Source organism: Corvus brachyrhynchos, unplaced genomic scaffold (assembly GCF_000691975.1).
Source record: "Corvus brachyrhynchos isolate BGI_N302 unplaced genomic scaffold, ASM69197v1 scaffold262, whole genome shotgun sequence".
Lineage (NCBI taxonomy): Eukaryota > Metazoa > Chordata > Aves > Passeriformes > Corvidae > Corvus > Corvus brachyrhynchos.
In genome coordinates this window covers 3,525,698-3,544,894 of record NW_008236626.1, presented here as the reverse complement: position 1 = coordinate 3,544,894, position 19,197 = coordinate 3,525,698, and the positions used below count along the sequence as shown (strand labels likewise).

The window sequence follows — 19,197 nt, the reverse complement described above, 5'->3', positions numbered from 1 at the left end:
CCTGTCTCCTGTGCCCATTTCCCAGCTCAGGGGAGTGGGGCAGGGCTGGCAGAGAGGAATGTGGAGTTTGGGCCAGGTGGAGGGAGGGAGAAAGGATCTTTCAGCTGCTAGTACAGTCCTTGTGCACACAGGGTGACCAGCTTCAGCTGTGCCCATGCAAACCTGCTGCTCTCTGCAGGAGAGAAACCTCAGCTGCACTGCAAAGCAAAAAAACCCCACCTGCCCGACTTCCATTGCAGAGCTTGGAGGCAAGAGGAATGAAAACTGGTGGGGAAAGAGGCTTGGGAGACACCCCAGTGCCTACAGCTGGGGGTACGTTGTTCCCTTTTGGGTAGACAGCTGGCAGTGCAAGGCAGGGCTCCCTCAGCCTGCCCTGCTCCGTGGTGCCACCACGGATGGACACAGCAGCCTGAGCTCCACATCACACCCGATCCCAGGGCTGGGCTCTGGCTCTGCCACGAGCACAACGAGCTGCGGGTCTTGTGCCATGAATCTGATGCCTGAAAATGGCTGAGTGTTGAAGAGATTCAGGTCCAGAGAGGCCTTGCCAACAGGTCTTTTGCTCCCAGGATCCAGGGGTGGGGGTGCTGGAGCAGGGCAGGATGTCTTTCCAAGGCCAGCTGCCCCAGCCCAGTTCATTTCCCTCACGGAGATTGTGCGTGTTTCATCTGCTCATTCAGGCTTTTGCCTGAAGGGCAAGGACAAAGAATGCAATGAACTTCTCCTTGGCATAGAAGTGTATTTTGCTTCACGTTTGTCAATAAATGAGATTAGGTTTCTGTATTTGTGCTGAGAGGCTGCGTGAGAGGCACGTTTAATGAATGCTAAAATAAACTCTCTGCATAGCTGTGGGGTAACAAACACAGCTAAAACTTGCATCTCAGGAGAGATCCTGACATTGCAGAGATGCCAGTTATATGATCAAGCAAAAACGAGTCAGCCCAAACCTAAAATTACCCTGGATCTTTCATGAAATGATGACTTGGTACCAAAAGCAATGTGTGTATAATGACCACGCTGCTTCTCTGCTTGAAAGAACATTTCCAGCTCCATCCTGGGTTACATCTCCCAGTCCTTTCAGGTACGAATACTCTTTGTCCAGAATTTGAACCTTTTATCCTAAAAAGATCATTTCAGAAAGATGGGACAGCATGAATTGTCTATTGCTGGGTGTTCTTCCCACTGCCCATCCTGATGAGTCCTGACACCCCCCCTTTCTGTCCAGCAGGGTCAGTGAGACCATTTAGGAATAAGGAAACCCCTCTGCTGTTGGGAGCAGACACATGAGGATCAAGGGAGAGTCCTGGGTATCAAGGTTTAAGATCCATGAAGAAATGTGGATGGATTTCAGAAGGGTCACCTTGAATCATAGAAACCTGGAATCACAGAATCTTAGAATCACAGACTGGTTTGGGTTGGAAGGGACCTTAAAACTCATCTCGTTCCACCCCTTGCCATGGGCAGGGACACTTTCCACTATCCCAGGTTGCTCAAAGCCCTGTCTAACCTGAGCTTGCACACTTCCAGGGATGGAGCAGCCACAGCTTCTCTGGGCACCCTGTGCCAGGGCCTCACTGCCCTCACAGGGATGATTTTCTTCCTAACATCCAATCTCAACCTACTTTCTTTCAGTTTAAATCTATTGTCCCTTGTCCTATCAAATATCCTGGCAAGCACGGTGGCAGCTGGGGGTGAAAGCAGTAAAAATCTGGAGGAATGGTTGCAGATGATGGTTAAATGAGCACTGGGGTTTCTTGAGGGAGGCTGGAGGTGAAGGGCAGTGCCCACACACCCCGTGCTGTGGTGACACTCAAGCACCACTGCAGCAGCCAGTTCTCGACCACCGAGGCTCGGGGTCTGACTCAGCTTTCCTGATTCGTGGTTGTGCCCTTTCAGGCACGAGGGTGAAAAGGTTTGTGGATGACCAAAGCAAAGCTGTCAAGTGAAAAAGGTTGTTCTGTGCAGACAGTCCTGGCTCTCTGTCGTGAGGACAGGGGAGGGGGCACTGCTCCAGGAACGTGTCCTGAGGTGGTTTTGCTGTTGGGTACCAGCACTGGCAGAGCAGCAGTGAAGGCACAGCACAGCTGGGGCTGTGTAGCCCCAGCACAGAGCCCTTCGGTGCCGGTGGCAGTGCAAGTTTCCGCCTCTCCAGTGCTCCTCTCTCAGCTCATTTGTTGAGGAGGGTCCAGTGGTGCTGATCTGCCCTGCTGGTGATGGTGGAGGTGCTGCAGACCCTGCACATGCCAAGTGACCTTGGCTTCCACAGACCTCCCAAGCTTTAATTTTTTTCAGCAATACTTCTAGCTCTTCTCCTGGCTCTCTCCCAGGTGTAAGACTGCCCTCCTGAATCTGCAGACAAGAAGTTGCAATGCTGCTCTTGCTGCTTGGGACTTTCCTAAGCTGCAATTCAGGGAATTACTCCTTGTTGTGGTCAAGCTTCTCCACCCTACCTGCTGCTGCTGGGCAGAAACGCAAGCAAGGATGCAAAGGTTTTAAATATATTGAAAACAGATTTCAAAGCCCCCTCTGTCCACGTAGAGTGTATTTGGTTGGTTGTTTGGATTATTAGGACTTCTGGAGAGGTTTCCTTGTCCATCCTATATTTAGAAAATGTGGGCAGGCCACGCAATTTTAAGAAGCAGCCTTGTGTTGGCAGGGGCAGTGCTCGTTTCATGTGTTGTAACATTTTGTGTTGGTAATGTTTTGAGTCGGTGTTTGAGGGAGATTCTGTGAGTCACAGCTCGGGTTTTCTTGTGGGGTTAGGTAGGTGTCTTGTTCATTTTGGGGGCTCAGAAGGGAAGAAAGAAGCAGTTGTAATCTAAAGCACTGCCAGCAGTTTCGGTTTTATTGCCAGAACTGTGATAATTTGGTATTTCCCGTAAAGCCCCAGGTGTTGTACTTGCTTTATGTTCTGGGACTCTCCGATTTCTCTTACCCTTTGTCATCGCAGGGCAGAGCCGGGCAGAGCCAGACAGAGCGTCCTATCTGGGCCCTAAACATTCACAGTATCAAAGATAATAGCAAGACCCAACCACATCTCTAGGTGGAAATCTCCTTCTGTTGAGTTCAATATCACCATTTTTGAGAAGGAGAAGAGGGCCAGTTCGTGATTTCCAAGTGAGCAGAGCTGCGTGTGTGGTGTCTGTCTGTGCCCTGCTCTCCTCCTTTCCCCTTCTTCTCTTCCTGGTCTTTTTTGCAGGTCAGAAGAGACACTGAGTGTCTTCTCTGGTGATGGAGAGCCCGTTTCTCTGGGCTGTCCCATCTCCTCTGCCACATGCAGGCGCAGCAGCCGCCTCGCTGCAATGGGGGGGGGGCCCTGCCTCAGAAGGGTTTGGGTGCTTCCCCCAGCAGCAGCGTTTTTCTGCACTGGAGCCTCAGGGCTTGTCTGCACAGGGAGCCTCTTGCAAAACATGCTTGGCCTAGGGTGTGAATTTAAAGGGAAAGAACTGTTCTGCACCAGAGTCCTGCCTTAAAGCCTCTTATTCTGCAGAAAAACTCTGGTATTTTTAACTGTCTGGGCTTGGTGGGACAGCTGCACTCGACCTGGGCAGCCAAGGGCTCTTGTGGCAGCTCTCTGAGCTGGCCTTGGGTTGGCACTGCGTAGGAGGCGAGGGTCTGGGGGTGGAGGCTGGTTCTCTGTGTACCCAGAAAAGGGGCAGCGCTTCGGAGCAGAGCCGGCCTTAGCGCTCCTGGTACCCTCTGGAGAAGCCACGCTGAGCAGAGGCTGCGCAGAGCTGACAGTCCCCCTTCCCCAGAGCTGGGCTTGGATTAGCTGCTCGAGTCCCAACCTGTCAGAGCAGCCTGGGACCCAGCTCGGGGAGCTGCCCTGAGCCAGCAGCCCTTTGGAGCCGGCCGAGTGCTGGGGCTGCGGGAGGTGCCTGCGGGAGGGTGTTTTGCTCTGGTCCTCACTGAGCCATCAGACTGGTCACCCAGCTGTCATTGGTGTCCCTCCCATGCCAGAGCATGAAGCTTCCTGAAGCTCTCCTCAAATCCACCCCTCCAGCACTGTCTCGGTCCCACCATGCCAAACCTGAGGTGCTGGGAAATGGTGCTGTGGGGAGCTGAAGGGGGTCGTGGGGGGCCTGTGCCTGCTGAGCTAGGGTCTCACACGTGGGGTGGTCCCCATCCCAGCTCCTGGGCATGAATTAAAGTCCTTTGCCTTTGGGAGAGCAGGAAGGGACCCTGAAATGCCTTGCACTCACAGGATTGAAACCTGAGGTCTCTGAAAGGAGAAGGGACACCGCGACAGTACAAAAGCCATGTGAATGTAGCATTCCCCATGTCCCTCTGAGGCCAAAGGTGGGAGCCCAGACATCCCTGGCTGCTCCTGGCCGGTTTCACTCGGTCCATCAGCATCCCCTGGAAGCTGTTGTCACTGCAGTCCCTGAAGCAAGAGCACAGCAGGGCTGGCAGAAAGGCAGACCTTTACATGAGGCGTAGGCATGCTGTCAGCTGGGTAAACTCGGGAAAAATGCACGCGGGGGTTATGTGCCTCTGGGCATCAGGGCAGGAAACCAGCCCTGTCCATGAGAGAATGCAGAAGACTTCCCTGCTGGGAAGTATCCAGAAGCAGTAAGTGATACTTGCTGCATCAAGTGGGATTCTTGTCTATCAAGAGCGTGGTCAGACCCAGCATCCCAGCCTCCCTCAGCCTGGTGGTCTTCCCTGGCTGCTTTTTGTGTCTGTCACGAGTCCCCATGTGTCACTGAAGCCTTTCCCTGTTCCTCCCTGCTGGAGTTGCCCTGCTAACAGAGTTGGCTGCTTGAAGACTCATCAGGGCTGAAATTATTTATTCCTCAGCCATTTATTGCAAATGAACCATTGGAAGGCTTTCAAAAGCCATCTTCTCTTGACCTAAGTTCAGCTGAATGTTTTAGCAGCATCAGCTTTACATAACACGCCAGTAGAGGGGAATTCTGGGGAAATAAAGTTTATGTTGATAAACAATCCTTGCTGACCAGGATCTCCCTCTCAAAGTTGTCTGGTTATTCAGAGGATCACTGAGGGAGCTGGGAATTGCAAGCCAGCTGCCCCAGAAAAATGTGATGACTTGCATGTTTACTCTGAGTGTCTGATAAAATCCCAAAATATCTTATGACAGCAGGTAATTCTTTGCCAACATTTAGATTTCAGTGAAATGCCTTGATAGAGCCCTAGCACCCCAAATTAATTCCAGTTGGTGAGGACAGGAGAGCATCACATGGGCTGAGGACTGGGTGGGGAGGACCATGAACAATGGATTAGGATAAACAGCAGTGTGTCGAATTGTCAGGGGAGTGAAGGAGAGCACAGCCTTGGGAGCTGAAGCTGTGCCAGTCGCTGCCCTCCATGGTGACTGCACAGAGTTAACCTCTGAAAGGTCTCCTCGGGACCCTGCAGCAATTCCAGGGACTCCCTGAGGGCTCTTATGAAGTGGGATCTGTTCATTGTCAGTCACCTGGGAATGTTCTTCTCAGAATATCCTTTGTGGGGCAGGGCTGCCGTGTGATCCTGTCTGAGGTGTCCATTCAGCTTTTGTTCGTGCTCACAAAGACGCTCCCAGTTAATTAGCTGATACTTTGTCCAGGCATTTATTTACCACCAAATTATAAAGGGAGGGGCACAAGTTGAAAAATGGGGTGAAAAGCATAAAGTAGGCTGTGCTTGACTGTGATGTTCCATCTTCATGATACCCTGGCTTAGGGTGAGAGCCGGGTAATTGCTGGTGTGGGTCCTTGCTGAAAAGCAGATCTGGGATGGATCCTTCCTCTACGTGTGCAGGGATCCTGTAACTACAAAATCTGGGATGAATTCCTCTTCTGTACAGGTACAGGGGTCCTGCAACTACAAACAGCATCATCTAGGTGAGAAGAAAGGCTTTCTTCTCATGGTGTTTCAGGCTTGGCCATAGCATGGAGGGGCTGCCACTGCAGGGACAGGCAGGGCAGGAGGGTGACGAGCAGTCGCCTTTCATGGGGTGTGAGTGGAAGCTCAGTTTCTACATCCTGCAGCCAGGGGGAAAGTGTGACCCCACGGCCTCAAAGCAGCACTGAAGTGTCCCTGAGCTGTGTGGGACAGTGGAGCTCCTGATGGTCCACCCCAAATTGGCAGAAAATCAGAAGAGCAGCACCAATATTCAGGTGTGTGCCTGAGAGGGTGATTCAGGCCCTCTGGATTTCATGGAGACAAGGCTGCTGGGAGATCTTCACTGAGATGTGGGAGGTAGCCAGCATCTCCAGAAATGACAGGAGGATGAGACTGGGGCTTAAGAGTGATATTCGAGGTTTTCAAGATCATTGATTTTGTAAAGGAAAAAAAAAAAATCTTCAGCCTCACAGCCAAGATTGAGACAGGAAGGACAAAGAGGAGTGATTTTGGTTTCCTGTGGTTGGTGGCAGCTGGCATGGGCACGGAGAACAGAAAGAAGGGGCAGTGTAAAGGACAGGACAAAAGGAGGGATGGATTACATCTTTGGAATGATAGAACATAATTTTTGCCCTTGGGGACCAGGAGACACTCACAGGTCTCAGTAGCTGCCAGTGTGACTGGGTTCCCCAGCCCCTGCTAAGCAGAGCCCTGCGGTGACAGGGGGAATCAACTGCTGCCCACTGGTGAGATTGTGAGGTTGGGATCAGCTATATCCTAGAAGCCATCCAGGTCCTGGGGTGCCCTGCCGGATGCAGTGTGGATGTGTAGCACAGCTTGGTTGTGTGCCTGGATCCTGGTGAGTTGGATGGATGTCGCAGATCTCCCCTTGGGGCAGAGATGTGGTCTGCTCCATTTCTGAGCGGTTCTTCCAAGCTTATTCTTGTAATCCTGTGATTTGTTGTCCCCCTGAACCCCGTCTTTGGACCTTTCCACGTTAGTTCTGTAGACCCAAAGGTCTATCCAGGCTTTTCCAGGGCAGATCCTCAGCACCACTGTACCTTCTACAGATTCATCAGAAACATGCGTGGACAGAGCATTTCCTATGAAAATGTTCCCCAGAAGAGGAGATTCGACTCTTTCCATCAGGTTTTCATAGTGTTCCTCAGGCCCCTGTACATCCCTTTTTGGGTTCCAGGTGGTTGCATTCCTCTGCATGGAGCTGCTCAAGGGTGGCTCAGGGAGTTGGGGAAGGAGGGGCAGTGGGAGTGCAGAAGTGAAGGAGCAGCTCTGGAGGAATTTTGCTTTAGCACAGGGTCTGAGTGGAGACCCTTCTTACCTGTCCAGCTCCACGGCCTTCTTACTTTTCCTTGTCACTCCTGCCTGGAGATGAGCACCATCCACGCTTACAACACAGGATGAAACCTGCATTGTGCCCTATCTTTTCCCAGGTCTTCCTTAGATCCCAAACTCCTTCCGCTTGTTGTCACTGCTGCTTAAAATTGGCATTTGTGGTGGCATCCAGAGGTCCTGGCTGCAGCATTGTTCCCCTTGTGCTATTCACAGCACAGAGTCATAACAAGAGCCAGTCCCTGCCCCAAATATATTGAGTGGGATCTTTGAGAGAGGAAATGGAAGCACAGAGAAGGGATGTGAATTGTCCCACTTTACGCAACATTTCTGGGATAAAACCCAGCACTATTAATAGCTTTTTGCTCAACAACCATCTTTTGTTCAGAACTCTGGTTTTCACCTTAAGTTGTTTGTGTTGTGCAGGAGCTGCTGCCCAGTTTGGCGAAATTTCCCGTTTTGTAACCTAAAGCTAGACATGAAGCAGGTCAAATAAACCCGTGTCCAGTTTGAACTCGGAATAGTTTCCCTGCTTGGGCCACCACCATGTTGCCTATTGTCTCCTCTTTGCCCACGTTTTGCTGCTGCATCGTTGTTCTTTGTTTTTCAATCACTTGTGTTCTGCAATAGCTCCTAGAAAATGACACCTTCCTGTGCTGCTCTTCCCTAAATCCTTCTGTGAAGTGGCTGGACAGCCAGCAAGGGTTGGCTCTCATCACAAAGTCAAATTTGCTTTGCCTTCTTTCTCATTTGTTGCCTATGAATATTCTATAAAGTGATCTTTCTGCCAGAGAAATGTTTGTGGAAACAGAAACTGTTGATTAAATTTTAACGAAGAGTCACAGGAAGCAAATTTTAAAATTGCAACTGTATGTTTGTGATAATAAGAGCTCCGTCATTGCTGTCAGGGACTAGAATTGATGCAGGCCACAAAATCTCTTCATCCAACTAAAATGAGCCAGAGTTTCTTGATTCCATTTTTTTTTTAAACACAAGCCACAAACTGCTCATGAGCAATTTACAAGCCAAAAATTAGCCAGGATGGCTTTCCAGAGAATAGTTCTGAAGAATATCGCAATAAGCAATATTCAAATATAAAACGAGGGAAAATAAGGATAAAAAAATTAATCAGGAAGAGCTGACATCCTGGAGACTCCTGGCAGCTGTAAATCAGCTTGGTTGGGGGGACATTTCAGTGGAAGCCACCCATCGCTGTGCTCCAGTGGGGGTCCGGAGCTACTCAGAACAATGCTGGGAAGCCGCACTCTGGACAAGGCAGGAGACACGCTGTGTTAGTGTCTCCACTGGGCAGTGCCCAGAGTCCCAGCCGGAATTTACGGCTCGCTGCTTCCCTGCAGCCCACGGACGAGGGTGGCCCTTCTCCGCAGGGCCCGGGCGCTCCCTGGGCCGGGCTGGGGATCTCTGCACGCTGTGGTCTCCCCCGTGCAGGGTCTCAGCCGGTGGGGACGGATCCGACGCCGCGCCCATCGCTCCAGCAGCGGCACAGCCCCGGGGTGGGCACTGGGACAGTGTTACAGTGCAGGGTGGTAATTCCATCCACACTTGGTGGGATTTGGGCTCCTGTGAATCTGGCTGCCGTGGAAAAGCTGTCTCAGGGATGATGTTTAGTTTCTTTCCTGTGTTTGGATGAAAACCAGACCTGCGGTCACTTCTGGTACCAGCGCTTTAAGGCCTTTCTTCAACCAACAGCAAAACTTTTAATCTTTCTAATATAACATTACAGAGAACAAACAAGTCTCTAATGCAAGCCCTGGGGTCTCTTGTGGGGAGATCCTGATAAAAACAGGGCTTTCTGTTTTGGAAATACCCTCTGGTGGATTTGTCTCTCACCAGAGACAATGGTGAACTTTCAAAGTAGGCAGAGACATGGGAAAAAAAATATTGTAATTAAGACTGCAAGTGGTTGGCTTTTGTCACGGAATGCTAGGGAATATTATTTTATAGGTTAAAAATTAAACATGTCCACCTCAGTATTAGAGGCTTCTCACTGAATTTATTTATCCAGATATTAAAGTGCTTTCTTCTGTGAATCCCTGCTTTGTGTGGTGTTTCACCTGGTTGTGTGTGAAACATCAGGATGTTCTCTGGCCCAGGACTTCCTGGCAAGTTGAAATACCAAAAAAATTTTGCCCGCTGGGCTGTCACATCTGACCTTCACTTGACCTCTGCCTGCCCTGGATTAACATCTTGTAACTGATCCCAAGTTCCTCTTATTCTTCCCTACTTGCTGAAGTTAAGCATGTTTGAAAACACTTGTTAAAGCTGCCTCTCACAGCTAGGTCTGCTGGGGCAGGGAAGGAGGCAGATTCTCTGCTGGGACAGTGCTGGTGTGGGCTCGGGCAACCAGTCCCTCTGCAGCCAGGTGTTCTGTAGTGACTGCTCCTCCTGACCTCATTAGCTAGCCCCCTCTGGGGTCCTCATTCTATTTAAACACAATACATTGAGAGAGGAAGAAAGAGATCTCCCGAAGTGCTGTGCTGGCTGAGTGCAGCCCTGGTGCTTCGCTCGTACACCGGGCTGTGATGGGCACGGGGCTGGGCAGGGAGGGACAGGTTTGTGTGGCAAACCCGGCACCTCGCTCAGATTTGGTCACGTCCACCTGCTTGCGGTGGCCCATGTGCTGATTTACCTGAAGGACTTGGTGAGTGTGTTTGGGGCTGTGCTGTACCCACATACTGCAGTGGATCCTGTTTTTGCAGGTTCACCTGAGTCACAGAATCAGCACAGAATCCCAGAAGAGTTTGGGTTGGGAGGGACCTTAAAGACCATCTCGTTCAAACCCCCCCTGCCATGGGTGGGGACACCTTCCACTAGCCCAGGCTGCTCCAAGCCCTGTGCAGCTTGGCCTTGGACACGGCCAGGGATGGAGCAGCCACAGCTTCTCTGGGCACCCTGTGCCAGGGCCTCCCAGGGAAGGATTTCTCCCTGCAATGCTCCCACCAGTCTGTGATGGTCTGTGTGCTGTCCTCCCCTCCTTGGGAGAGCCCAGGTGGTGCAGGCAGTCCCTGTGAGAGGAATTTCAGCTCCCCTTTGACTGAGCTCTTCTCCCCTGTGTTTTAAACCAACAGTCCTGTGATTGATAAAGCTGTAAAACATCCGGTAGGGTTTTTTTCATCCTTTTCTAGAACCAATAATATTCCACTAATGGTCATCTGCATCTGCAAATTCTTCCCTGTAATCTGAAAGCTTTTAGCCTTTAGCTTTGCCATGATGTAAGGGGTCTCTATATGTGGTTTCATGTACAGATTTCATCATAAACATTTAACAAAATGAGGTTTTTTTCTGCTAAGCTAGATTGTTTTGTCTCCTGGGGTGAATTTTTCAATCACTTTCCTTTGGTGATTGAAAGATGATGGATGCCAGCCGGGTCTTTACCAGGGTTCTAGGGCAAGTAATTTGTGCTTAGTGCTCAGTGACTGGAACAAAGGATTAATGTATTTTAAAGTTTTGGATGCTTGGGGTAATTTCTTTGTTGGCTGGATCTGGACTGGCAGTCCACAGAGTATGGGTGGGCAATTTTTCTAGCTGACTGTGAAGATAGAGATAAAGCTATATTTTATGAATTGCTGTTTCCAAGGTCATCTGGAAATTGAGCAGTTCATAAAACATATCTTTGTTCAAAGATATATTTGATTATATAAAATATGATCCCAGAATCAATTGGGTACAAACAAGATGTTGCCTTTAGGGTTGAAAACACATTGTTAGAGGCATGAAGAGCAGAAATTGTCGCTGCTGTCTTTGTGTGGCTATTGTTTTTGGTCTTAATAGGAACAGAATGAATGACATTTTTCCACCAGGCCACTTATGCTCAACTATACCTCCAGGACAACTTCCTGGCCAAAAATATTCAAAACAAACAAACACAATAGCAATTCTACTCCAATTACATTGTTTGCAAACCAGCTAGCGTTCATAGAGTACTAGGTTTGGCAAATCCAAGCACTTCAGCCCCTGGATTTTAATATTTGATACTTGCATGTGAATTTCTTGGAGCTGTTGTGCTCTTCAGGTGAGTGTTTGTGTAGCCACGTGCGTGGGCGCCTCCAGCATTGGGACAAAAGCACAGCCCAGTTGTCTTAACAATTGGGGTATTGGGAAGACATCCTTGCCCAGTGGCCAGATGCTCGTTGATTTCAATGGAGCTGAGATTTCAGCCTCGGGCTCTGGACCAGATCATACACCAATTTCAAAACTTTCACTGGAAAGAAGAATAACTGGATTTTTAAGTGTGGGAAAGAAAGAGGAGGAGGAATTTATCAGTTGCTCTTAAATATAAGTGGAGCCAGGATTTGTAAGAGGAGGGTGAAATTTCTGGCATTGTGGCACCATTTCATAGAATCATAGAACCATGAAGGCTGGAAAAGACCTCTAAGATCCCATGGTTTGAGCTGCCAGAGGGATCCTATAGAGAGAAAACCTAGATCAACAAACCTGCTTATAACTTTCCAGTCAATTTCCTTTGGTGATGGGAATGGCCATGAAAATAGAAATTGTTGTAACTCACAATTTAAATATATATTTTTTTCTAATTTTTTTTTAAATAGTGCTGTAGATTGGTGGTGTAGTCAGTTCTCCTCCCTGAGAGGGAAGGCCACAGGAACTTAGTTAAAGGAAAAGAAATTTGTATGTTAGGGAAAGTATGGGACATGTAGGGAGGAGTAATACATTTGTTCTGGCTCCAGAAAAGTGGTTTCCACACTTCATTCCAACCCCAAATCCACAGATCTCAGACTCTTCAGCATCTTCACACTTCCACTCATCTGTGTCCTTTCCACCAGGGTCTGTTCTGAGTGAGTCAGCTGGGTGGGTGTCCTCAGCAGACCCTCTGGGACCTGGAGCAGTGGCTCCTGCACTGCCACAGCTCTGTCTCCAGCTCCCAAGGTGGCACCTCTCCCAGGAACACAGAGATGAGCCTCTGACTCCTGCTGCCATAACTCCATGGGAGAGGCACGGCAGCAAGGACATCTCCCAGGTCCTTGGAGAGCTTTGGGTTATTAACCCTTGCTGTTCCCTGCAGTTACTGCACAGGTGGACTCTCGGACAGTGGACGTGAGGTGCAAATGTCCCAAGTGAGCCACATGGTCTAGTGCTGGCTCCTACAGTGGAGTCCCTGCCCTCTGAGGGTGGGGAGGCCCTGGCACAGGGTGCCCAGAGAAGCTGTGGCTGCCCCATCCCTGGCAGTGTCCAAGGTCAGGTTGGACAGGGCTTGGAGCAACTTGGGCTAGTGGAAGGTGTCCCTGCCCTTGCTAGGGGGTGAAATGAGATGAGCTTTAAGGTCCTTTCCAACCCAAACCATTCTATGGTTCCATGACTCTAGGATCACTGCTCATGGAGAAACATGCCAATTTGTTAATTAAAAGGTTGAATAGTGGTTACAGCAAAATGCTGCCCCTTGGAAATTTAAATTTGTCATTGTTGTTTATCTGTCATGTACCCCTGCCTGATGATAATTTTTTGCTTTTTCTTTTATACCCCTGTTGTACCTTTTTTACAACTTCTGTGTTTTTAGTACTTTTGGCTACATTCTTGGACTGGTTTGTCAAGCTGAGAGACTCAACATTTTAGAAGCTTCGTAGCCAGGGATCAGTGTGCCCCAGACCCCAAGGTCCTCTCCAGAACACATTCTGTAAACCAAGATAGAACCATCCAGGGGAAGGTTCCTTGGGGAGGGGGGGGCTCAATCGAGCCTCTCATTGGGGAATTTTTGATAGATATGCTAATTAGTAAAACCTATAATGTTATACCAGATCTTTTGGGGGTGTGCATTGCAGTGTGCATTTTGGTGCATTTGACCTGGACATGTGCACTTAAAGATCTTTAACCTAAATCCCAAGGTAAAATCCCTTTTCCCCTTCTAACTGTGTTTGGCTCTTGATTTTAAGACCAGGAAAAGGCATCACTGACACACCAAGATCTGAGACAGTGGCTGCAAAGACTGCCATGAGAATGTCTGGCCCTGAAACACAAGCTGCCTGAAGCATAAAGCATATTACAGATACTATATTATGTTTAATATTCTGGGTTTGGAGCCTGTAGTTAGGCACTGGGGGTAGAGGCTGGTGTGGGGCGATGTGTCAGTGTGACACCAAGGTTCTGTCCCGCAGGCCCTGGGCTGTGTGTGGTCTGTGGACGTTGTGTCCATCCATGCAATAAAGCCAGGGTTGTTCTACAGCTTCCCTCAAACCCAGCCTTGTTACCTCCAGGGGTGTTGGAGGGTCACAGACCCTGAGGAGTCCTTCTGACACGGCCACCAAGGAGCTGACTCCCCTCAGAGTCCCGGCTGCAGACGCCACAGCCTGCCTGGGTGCACAGCAGGGACTGCCTTTTGCCCTCCCCATAAAAACCTAAAAAAAGGAAGACAAACACTGAGTGTGTTGTGAGGCTTTTTCCAAGCAGATCCCGTGTTTCCATTCCGTCTGGCAGAAGGGAGCTTTCCTCAGAGTAGGTCCCTCCTCTGACAGGTTGGCATTTGCAGCCAGCATTGAAACAAAGAGTCCAAGGGGTCAGGAGCTGCTGCTGCTGCTGAGCTTCAGGTTTGTCTCCTTGTCAAATAAAGGCCAAACTAAACCCAAGGCAAAGGAGCATCACCTCTGATTAAAACAGTGGAGCCAGCAAACACACCAGAGGCTGTGGGACTGCATCAGCCAAGAAGTGAGATGTATCACAGGGGGGAGCACGCTGACCCCCAAGACGTGTCTGGTGTCCCAACCTGCATGGTGATGTGCCAGGAACACGTCCTCTCTTTGCAGTAGAGATGACAGAAACGGGAAAAATTCCTTTCGGTTAGGGGTTGCCATCTTGGCAAATGTTTGTGATTGGATTTGGAGCAGGTTGAGGCTGCAAAACATTTCCTATGGAAAGATGAATTCTGGAATTTTCCATCTTAGAGAATGTTTAAATACTCCCACTGAGGCACCCAATGTAAAAAGGGTGGTCTGTGCAGGCAGTGGGATTTTGAACAGCAAAGTGGTGGGGACTCTCCAGAAGGGGCTTAGGGAACAGCAGCCTTTGAGACCTGGCTCGGGTGGGTATCATGCCTCCAGATCTTGTCCTTCAGTGAGGCCTGGAAGCCTCAAGGACTGTGCCTGGAGCATCCTTTGGGTGTCTGGGTTCCTCTGTTGAGAGCTGGGAGCTCAGACTCACAGAGACACTGCTGGATCTGCATCTTCTCCACCCCAGCACAACAGCCCAGTGGAAGCCCTGGCATCGACGTGGAAGGGCTGTCCTGAGAACAATGGCTTGGGCAGGCTGAGGAACACAGCCCCTTTCCAAGAGATCACCTGTGCACCTTCCTTCCCTCCCCGTTCTGGCAGAGGAGGGGTGTCCTGACCTGAGGACAGTCGGGTGGGTGCCATGTGTGGAAAGCCATGGCTCTGATGCAGGCACATCAAGGATCACCTGTGAGTTTGTAGGTCTTCACTCTCCTTGCACCTCCCCCATCCCTAAGTTGCCTTCTTCCTCAGCTGCTCAGAGAGACACAGAAGGCTCCTGTCCTCCCAGGCCTCCAGATCCACCTACCTAAACACTTTGCCAGCCTCTGTGTGCCAGGCAGCGTGGGGGAGCCTCCCGTGGCTCACACTGCAGCCCTTGGAGGAGGCCAGGAAGAGAAGTCCTATCTCCTCATGACCTCAGTTGTCCAGAGATCCCAGATGTGTCCGTGGTCCCCACGGCTTGGGAAGCAGCATCTGTGGCTGGTATTGCTGGCTGTTCCAGAGCTCATGGAGCACCTTTCCCAGGATGGCTGCTCCTGCTTTTTGCTGCTGAGGGGTTGTTTATGTAGGATGCTCTGTGGGTGGGATGTGGTTTTGTCACCGCTCCATTGTTGGACTCTGTTTGGGCTCTCTGCCCGTGGATGATTGATGATGTTTTGAGTTGAGGCTCTGAGGTGCTTGCAGGCATACTGCAGGTACCAGAAGGAAAAGAGGTGTTGTTATCATCAAGGTACTTCAGTGTTATATCAAGTGTAATCAGAAGTGAATTAATTAAAGCGGTGTGTACACGTAAGGCCTTTTATGGAGGATGTTCAAACAGCTCGTATGGTGTAGTTTAGAGCTCAGTGTTTCAGACTTTTGTAACCCTCTCCTCTTCATGAGTAGGCAGCAGATGCCAGGACTGCTGTCAGAGGACAAACCTCTCCTGCAGAGGTCTTTTTGTCAAACATGGCTCTTAAAACAAGTCAGGAAATCCTGTGCATTCATCGATCCTGGCTCCAGCGTTTTTCAGGGTTAATTTTTACAGCTCACACAACTAGTGTAGGATGGGATCTAACGGTTGCTTAGGTTTCATCTGACCTTGGAGTGAGCAAAAATCTGTAGAAAATTTGTATTTATTGTTGGTCTCAGCTCTACTAGGATTAAATATCGTTTTTGCAGCATGACATACCCTTGACATGGGTGTCTCTCAGAAAAATTGCCTGGAATCTGGCTCTTCTGCCCAACACCTCAGGCACTGTGAGGCTGGTGGTACTTCACCCCATGGAGAGGAGACAGTAACTTGGATGGAGGAGGGGTTGACAGAATTGCAAGGTGACCAGAGATACAGATCCTAAGCCGTAGCTTCAGTCTGACAAGCAGAGCCAAAACTCTTCTCCCTGTTTTGGTGACCTTGGGGGCTGAGCTGGGGGTGTTGCCAGTCCAGCTGTGGAGGAGACCACAGCTGGCAGGGCTGTTCCATGGGAACCAGACAGTGAGGAGCTGAAACTGCAGCTTCAGCTCAGCCTGCTCCAGGGTGATGGGTGGCTTGGGTGGCCCTGGGCCCGTATTTTGGCTCTGACAGGAGCTGGACTGGTCCCATCTGAGCAGCAGAAACCTGTGTGGAGGAGGCTGGGAAGCTGGGAATTGATGGAAACATAAGGAATTAGACCTGGACCCTGCTTGGTATACATCTAAAGCTGTTAGCCCAGGACAGTGTGCAATTTTGATATGTCCGAAGCAAGTGACTTTGTTTTCCCAGTGTGCTGGAAAAAGTATCAAACAAGGAGGAGATTAAAATGACCCCAAATGCTCAGAGGCCTAAGAAAGGGGGCACTTAAAACCCTCTGATCTTTTTCAACTAAACTCATGCTTTTCTGAGCTGCAACACTGTGATTTGGACAGGGCAGAGATGGGAAATGGGTCAAAAGCTGAAAACTGACCAAAATGTAAAACTTTGACATACTCCAGTATTAGCACTTCGTGTGCTGCTCCGGTCTCTCAAGCTGCTTTAGTTTACTGCTGGAGAAGGTTGAAAGGTGATTCAGTCATAGTTTACAAGTACCTAAAAAGGGAAGGGGTTTCTGGTTGCTAGATGGGATTCATATTTACCAGAGAAAGGCAGAGATCTCTTGGCTGGAAGCCAAAGTTAGAGAAGTTCAGACTATGAATAAGAGCTGCAGTTTAAACAATACGAGTAAAAACCAGAGGAAAGTCTTTGGCTGGAATTAAGCAGAGTCAGCAGCAGCTAATGGCTCTAAATGAAGATTTCTGTGTTTTTCTGAAAGATGCAGGAATTATGAGGTGAGGCTTTCCAGCCCAGAGCAGCCCTGCCCAGAGATCAAGGCCAGGCTTCCCCTTTGCCCAGAGCAAGGCTCTGGATGCTGTTTCCCAGGCTTGGGGCTCTGCCTGCTCTTCCCACGCTGCTGTCCGAGCACAAGCCCTGCTGCAGTGCAGCAGAAAGGGCACAGATGTGCTGGGTGTCAGGGAGCACAGCTCTGCCTCTTTGGGCACAGCCCTTTTCCCAGACACACTCCAGAATACCTCTGGATTGGATTCCCCTTTCGCTGCTCTGTCTGATTCAGCTGGGGAATTGCAGTCCATGGAGTCCGTGCAGTGTGGCCTGGAGCTGAATACACTGTCTCTTTCCCCACTTTTTTTTTGTGAGACACCAAAAACATGTAGACTGGGGTGGAAAGATGTTCTCCTCCCTTTTTCTGGGCAGGGCTCTCTGCTGGAGGGGTGGGATGCAGTGTGTGAGTGTCAGCTCTTTGGGTTTTTTGGATCTGCCTGCCTAACAATGTCCTGGAATCATCACTGGTGGCATGTGCAGAGTTTTAGGTGAGATGTGATTCATGTTGGTGGGGAGATCGTGGAAATTTTCTTGCTTGTTCTTGGCCCTCTGCTCCCACAGGCTCCAGGTTTCTGGGGTTTGCCCGGCTCTCACCAGCATGTTGGTGGAGAGGGGCAGGGCTGACACCCCTTTCTCCCAGGACATGCTGCCTGCTTCATAATTCTGCCGACCACCAGGCTGGAAAGGCAATGAAGCAGGTGCAGCCATGCCAAGGTCAGGACCTTCCCTGTATTTAAGGTGTATGGATGATGTTGGTGTGGGACAGGGTGACCTCGGGGTACGACAGGAGCCAACTGACACACACATTCAGACAGAATAAATATTTGAGAGTCTATTTCTCTATTCCCCAAAATGACCCCTATAAAAGCAAGGTCCTGTTTACCTTCCTGGCTCTCTGTGCAGTGTTCTGAGAAGAGAGCAGCTCTCTTCTCCCTTCGTTGCCTTCCAGCTCTTCTGGGCAACCCATTTCCAGGCAAGGATCAGGGATATGGGCGTCACAAAACCCATGACACCTTGGATTTTCACAGAAGTCCTAAAATTTGGTGAAAGCTGAGATCATTTCTGGTCAGAAGTCACTGTTTCTGCCAAAGCACAGTGACCTGGGAAGCAGGGAGAGATGTCAGTGCACAGCCTGCAGCAACTGCCTGCAGGTGACCCAGTGCTTTCGTGCTGTCCCTGTCCCATTAGAATCATGGAATGGTTTGGGTTGGATTGACCTTAAAAAACCTTAAAACTCATCTCATTCCAACCCCCTGCCATGGTCAGGGACACCTTCCACTAGCCCAGGTTGCTCCAAGCCCCGTCCAACCTGGCCTGGAACACTCCAGGGATGGGGCAGCCACAGCTCCTCTGGGCAGCAGCTGGAAGGTCTGATGTGCCTGGGACCAGCCCTGCCACGTTACCCACCCAGAGCCCTTTCAGTCACTGTGAGCTTTGCTTGGCTAACTCCTGTCACCCTGAGCTGTTCCATTTCTATGCATGTTGGGATCCTTTTGATTAAAGACAATTTAGCTTCTCATTCCCATGAGGAATTTGAGAATCCTGAGAGCTTCCTATCACAGGAGCATATTCCTGATGCTCGCTGTGCTTTTCATTATTTCATGTAAGATCCCTTTTGGTGAGAACAATCTTTAAATAGTACCAACCTACGATAGGTTAGCTTGGCATGAAGAACCAGAGGAGACGTATAAAGGTCTGTAAAACAGTGATTGCTCTGATGAAACACATCCAGTCCCTCCTCCTTTGAGTGCACTGCCATATCGCAAGATCAGAATGCACAAGGCAATTAGAAGGTGGTTTGTTCATATTAGAAAGAGGAAATTCTCTATCTGTAACACATCTCAAACAAGGGAGAACCATTGGTACCAATACTCTTAAGGCAAAACCAGCAAGTTGCTGTTTCCTTTTTTTAAGGTTAACACTGAGAAAGAAAAAAGGAGCTAGAAGCGTGCAGAGCTGTCAGTTGAAAGAAAAATTGCAAGCCTGCTAATCCTTTCTTGTCAGGTTTAATATAAAGCCTGGCAGAGATTGATAAGAAGTGTCTCCCTCTCTGTCTGATGTTCCAGGTGCATGGTAAAAATCACCTCTCCGAAGCACCCACATGTAGAGCCAGGCTCCAGATGGGAAAGGCTGCTGGCCAGCCTGACACTGCTGGCATAAAACCATTTAAAATACCTATATTCTCCCACTTTTCTTCTTGCAGCCTGAAGTATGGCTGTCCCTCCCCTTCTCACCCCTTACACATGCAGGTTTTACTTGCAGCCCCTCTCGGTGCTCTGCTGATGTTGTGCTGAACAAGGTCTTTGCCTCAGGCATGGAGCATCTGGGGCACAGGGACCTGTGCTCCCTGTGACCTGCCTCTGCTCCATCTGCAGTGAAACATTCTGGCTGGGGCTGGTGGGGGTGTGGGGTTTGCAGGGACGCCGGCGGGACAAT

At 49.8% G+C, this 19,197-nt stretch overlaps 1 protein-coding gene across 1 annotated transcript in view; it reads left to right on the top strand.

The window, feature by feature from the left end:
- NRG2 (neuregulin 2) overlaps positions 1-19,197 on the top strand; it is an 83,609-nt gene that overhangs the window by 8,207 nt on the left and 56,205 nt on the right.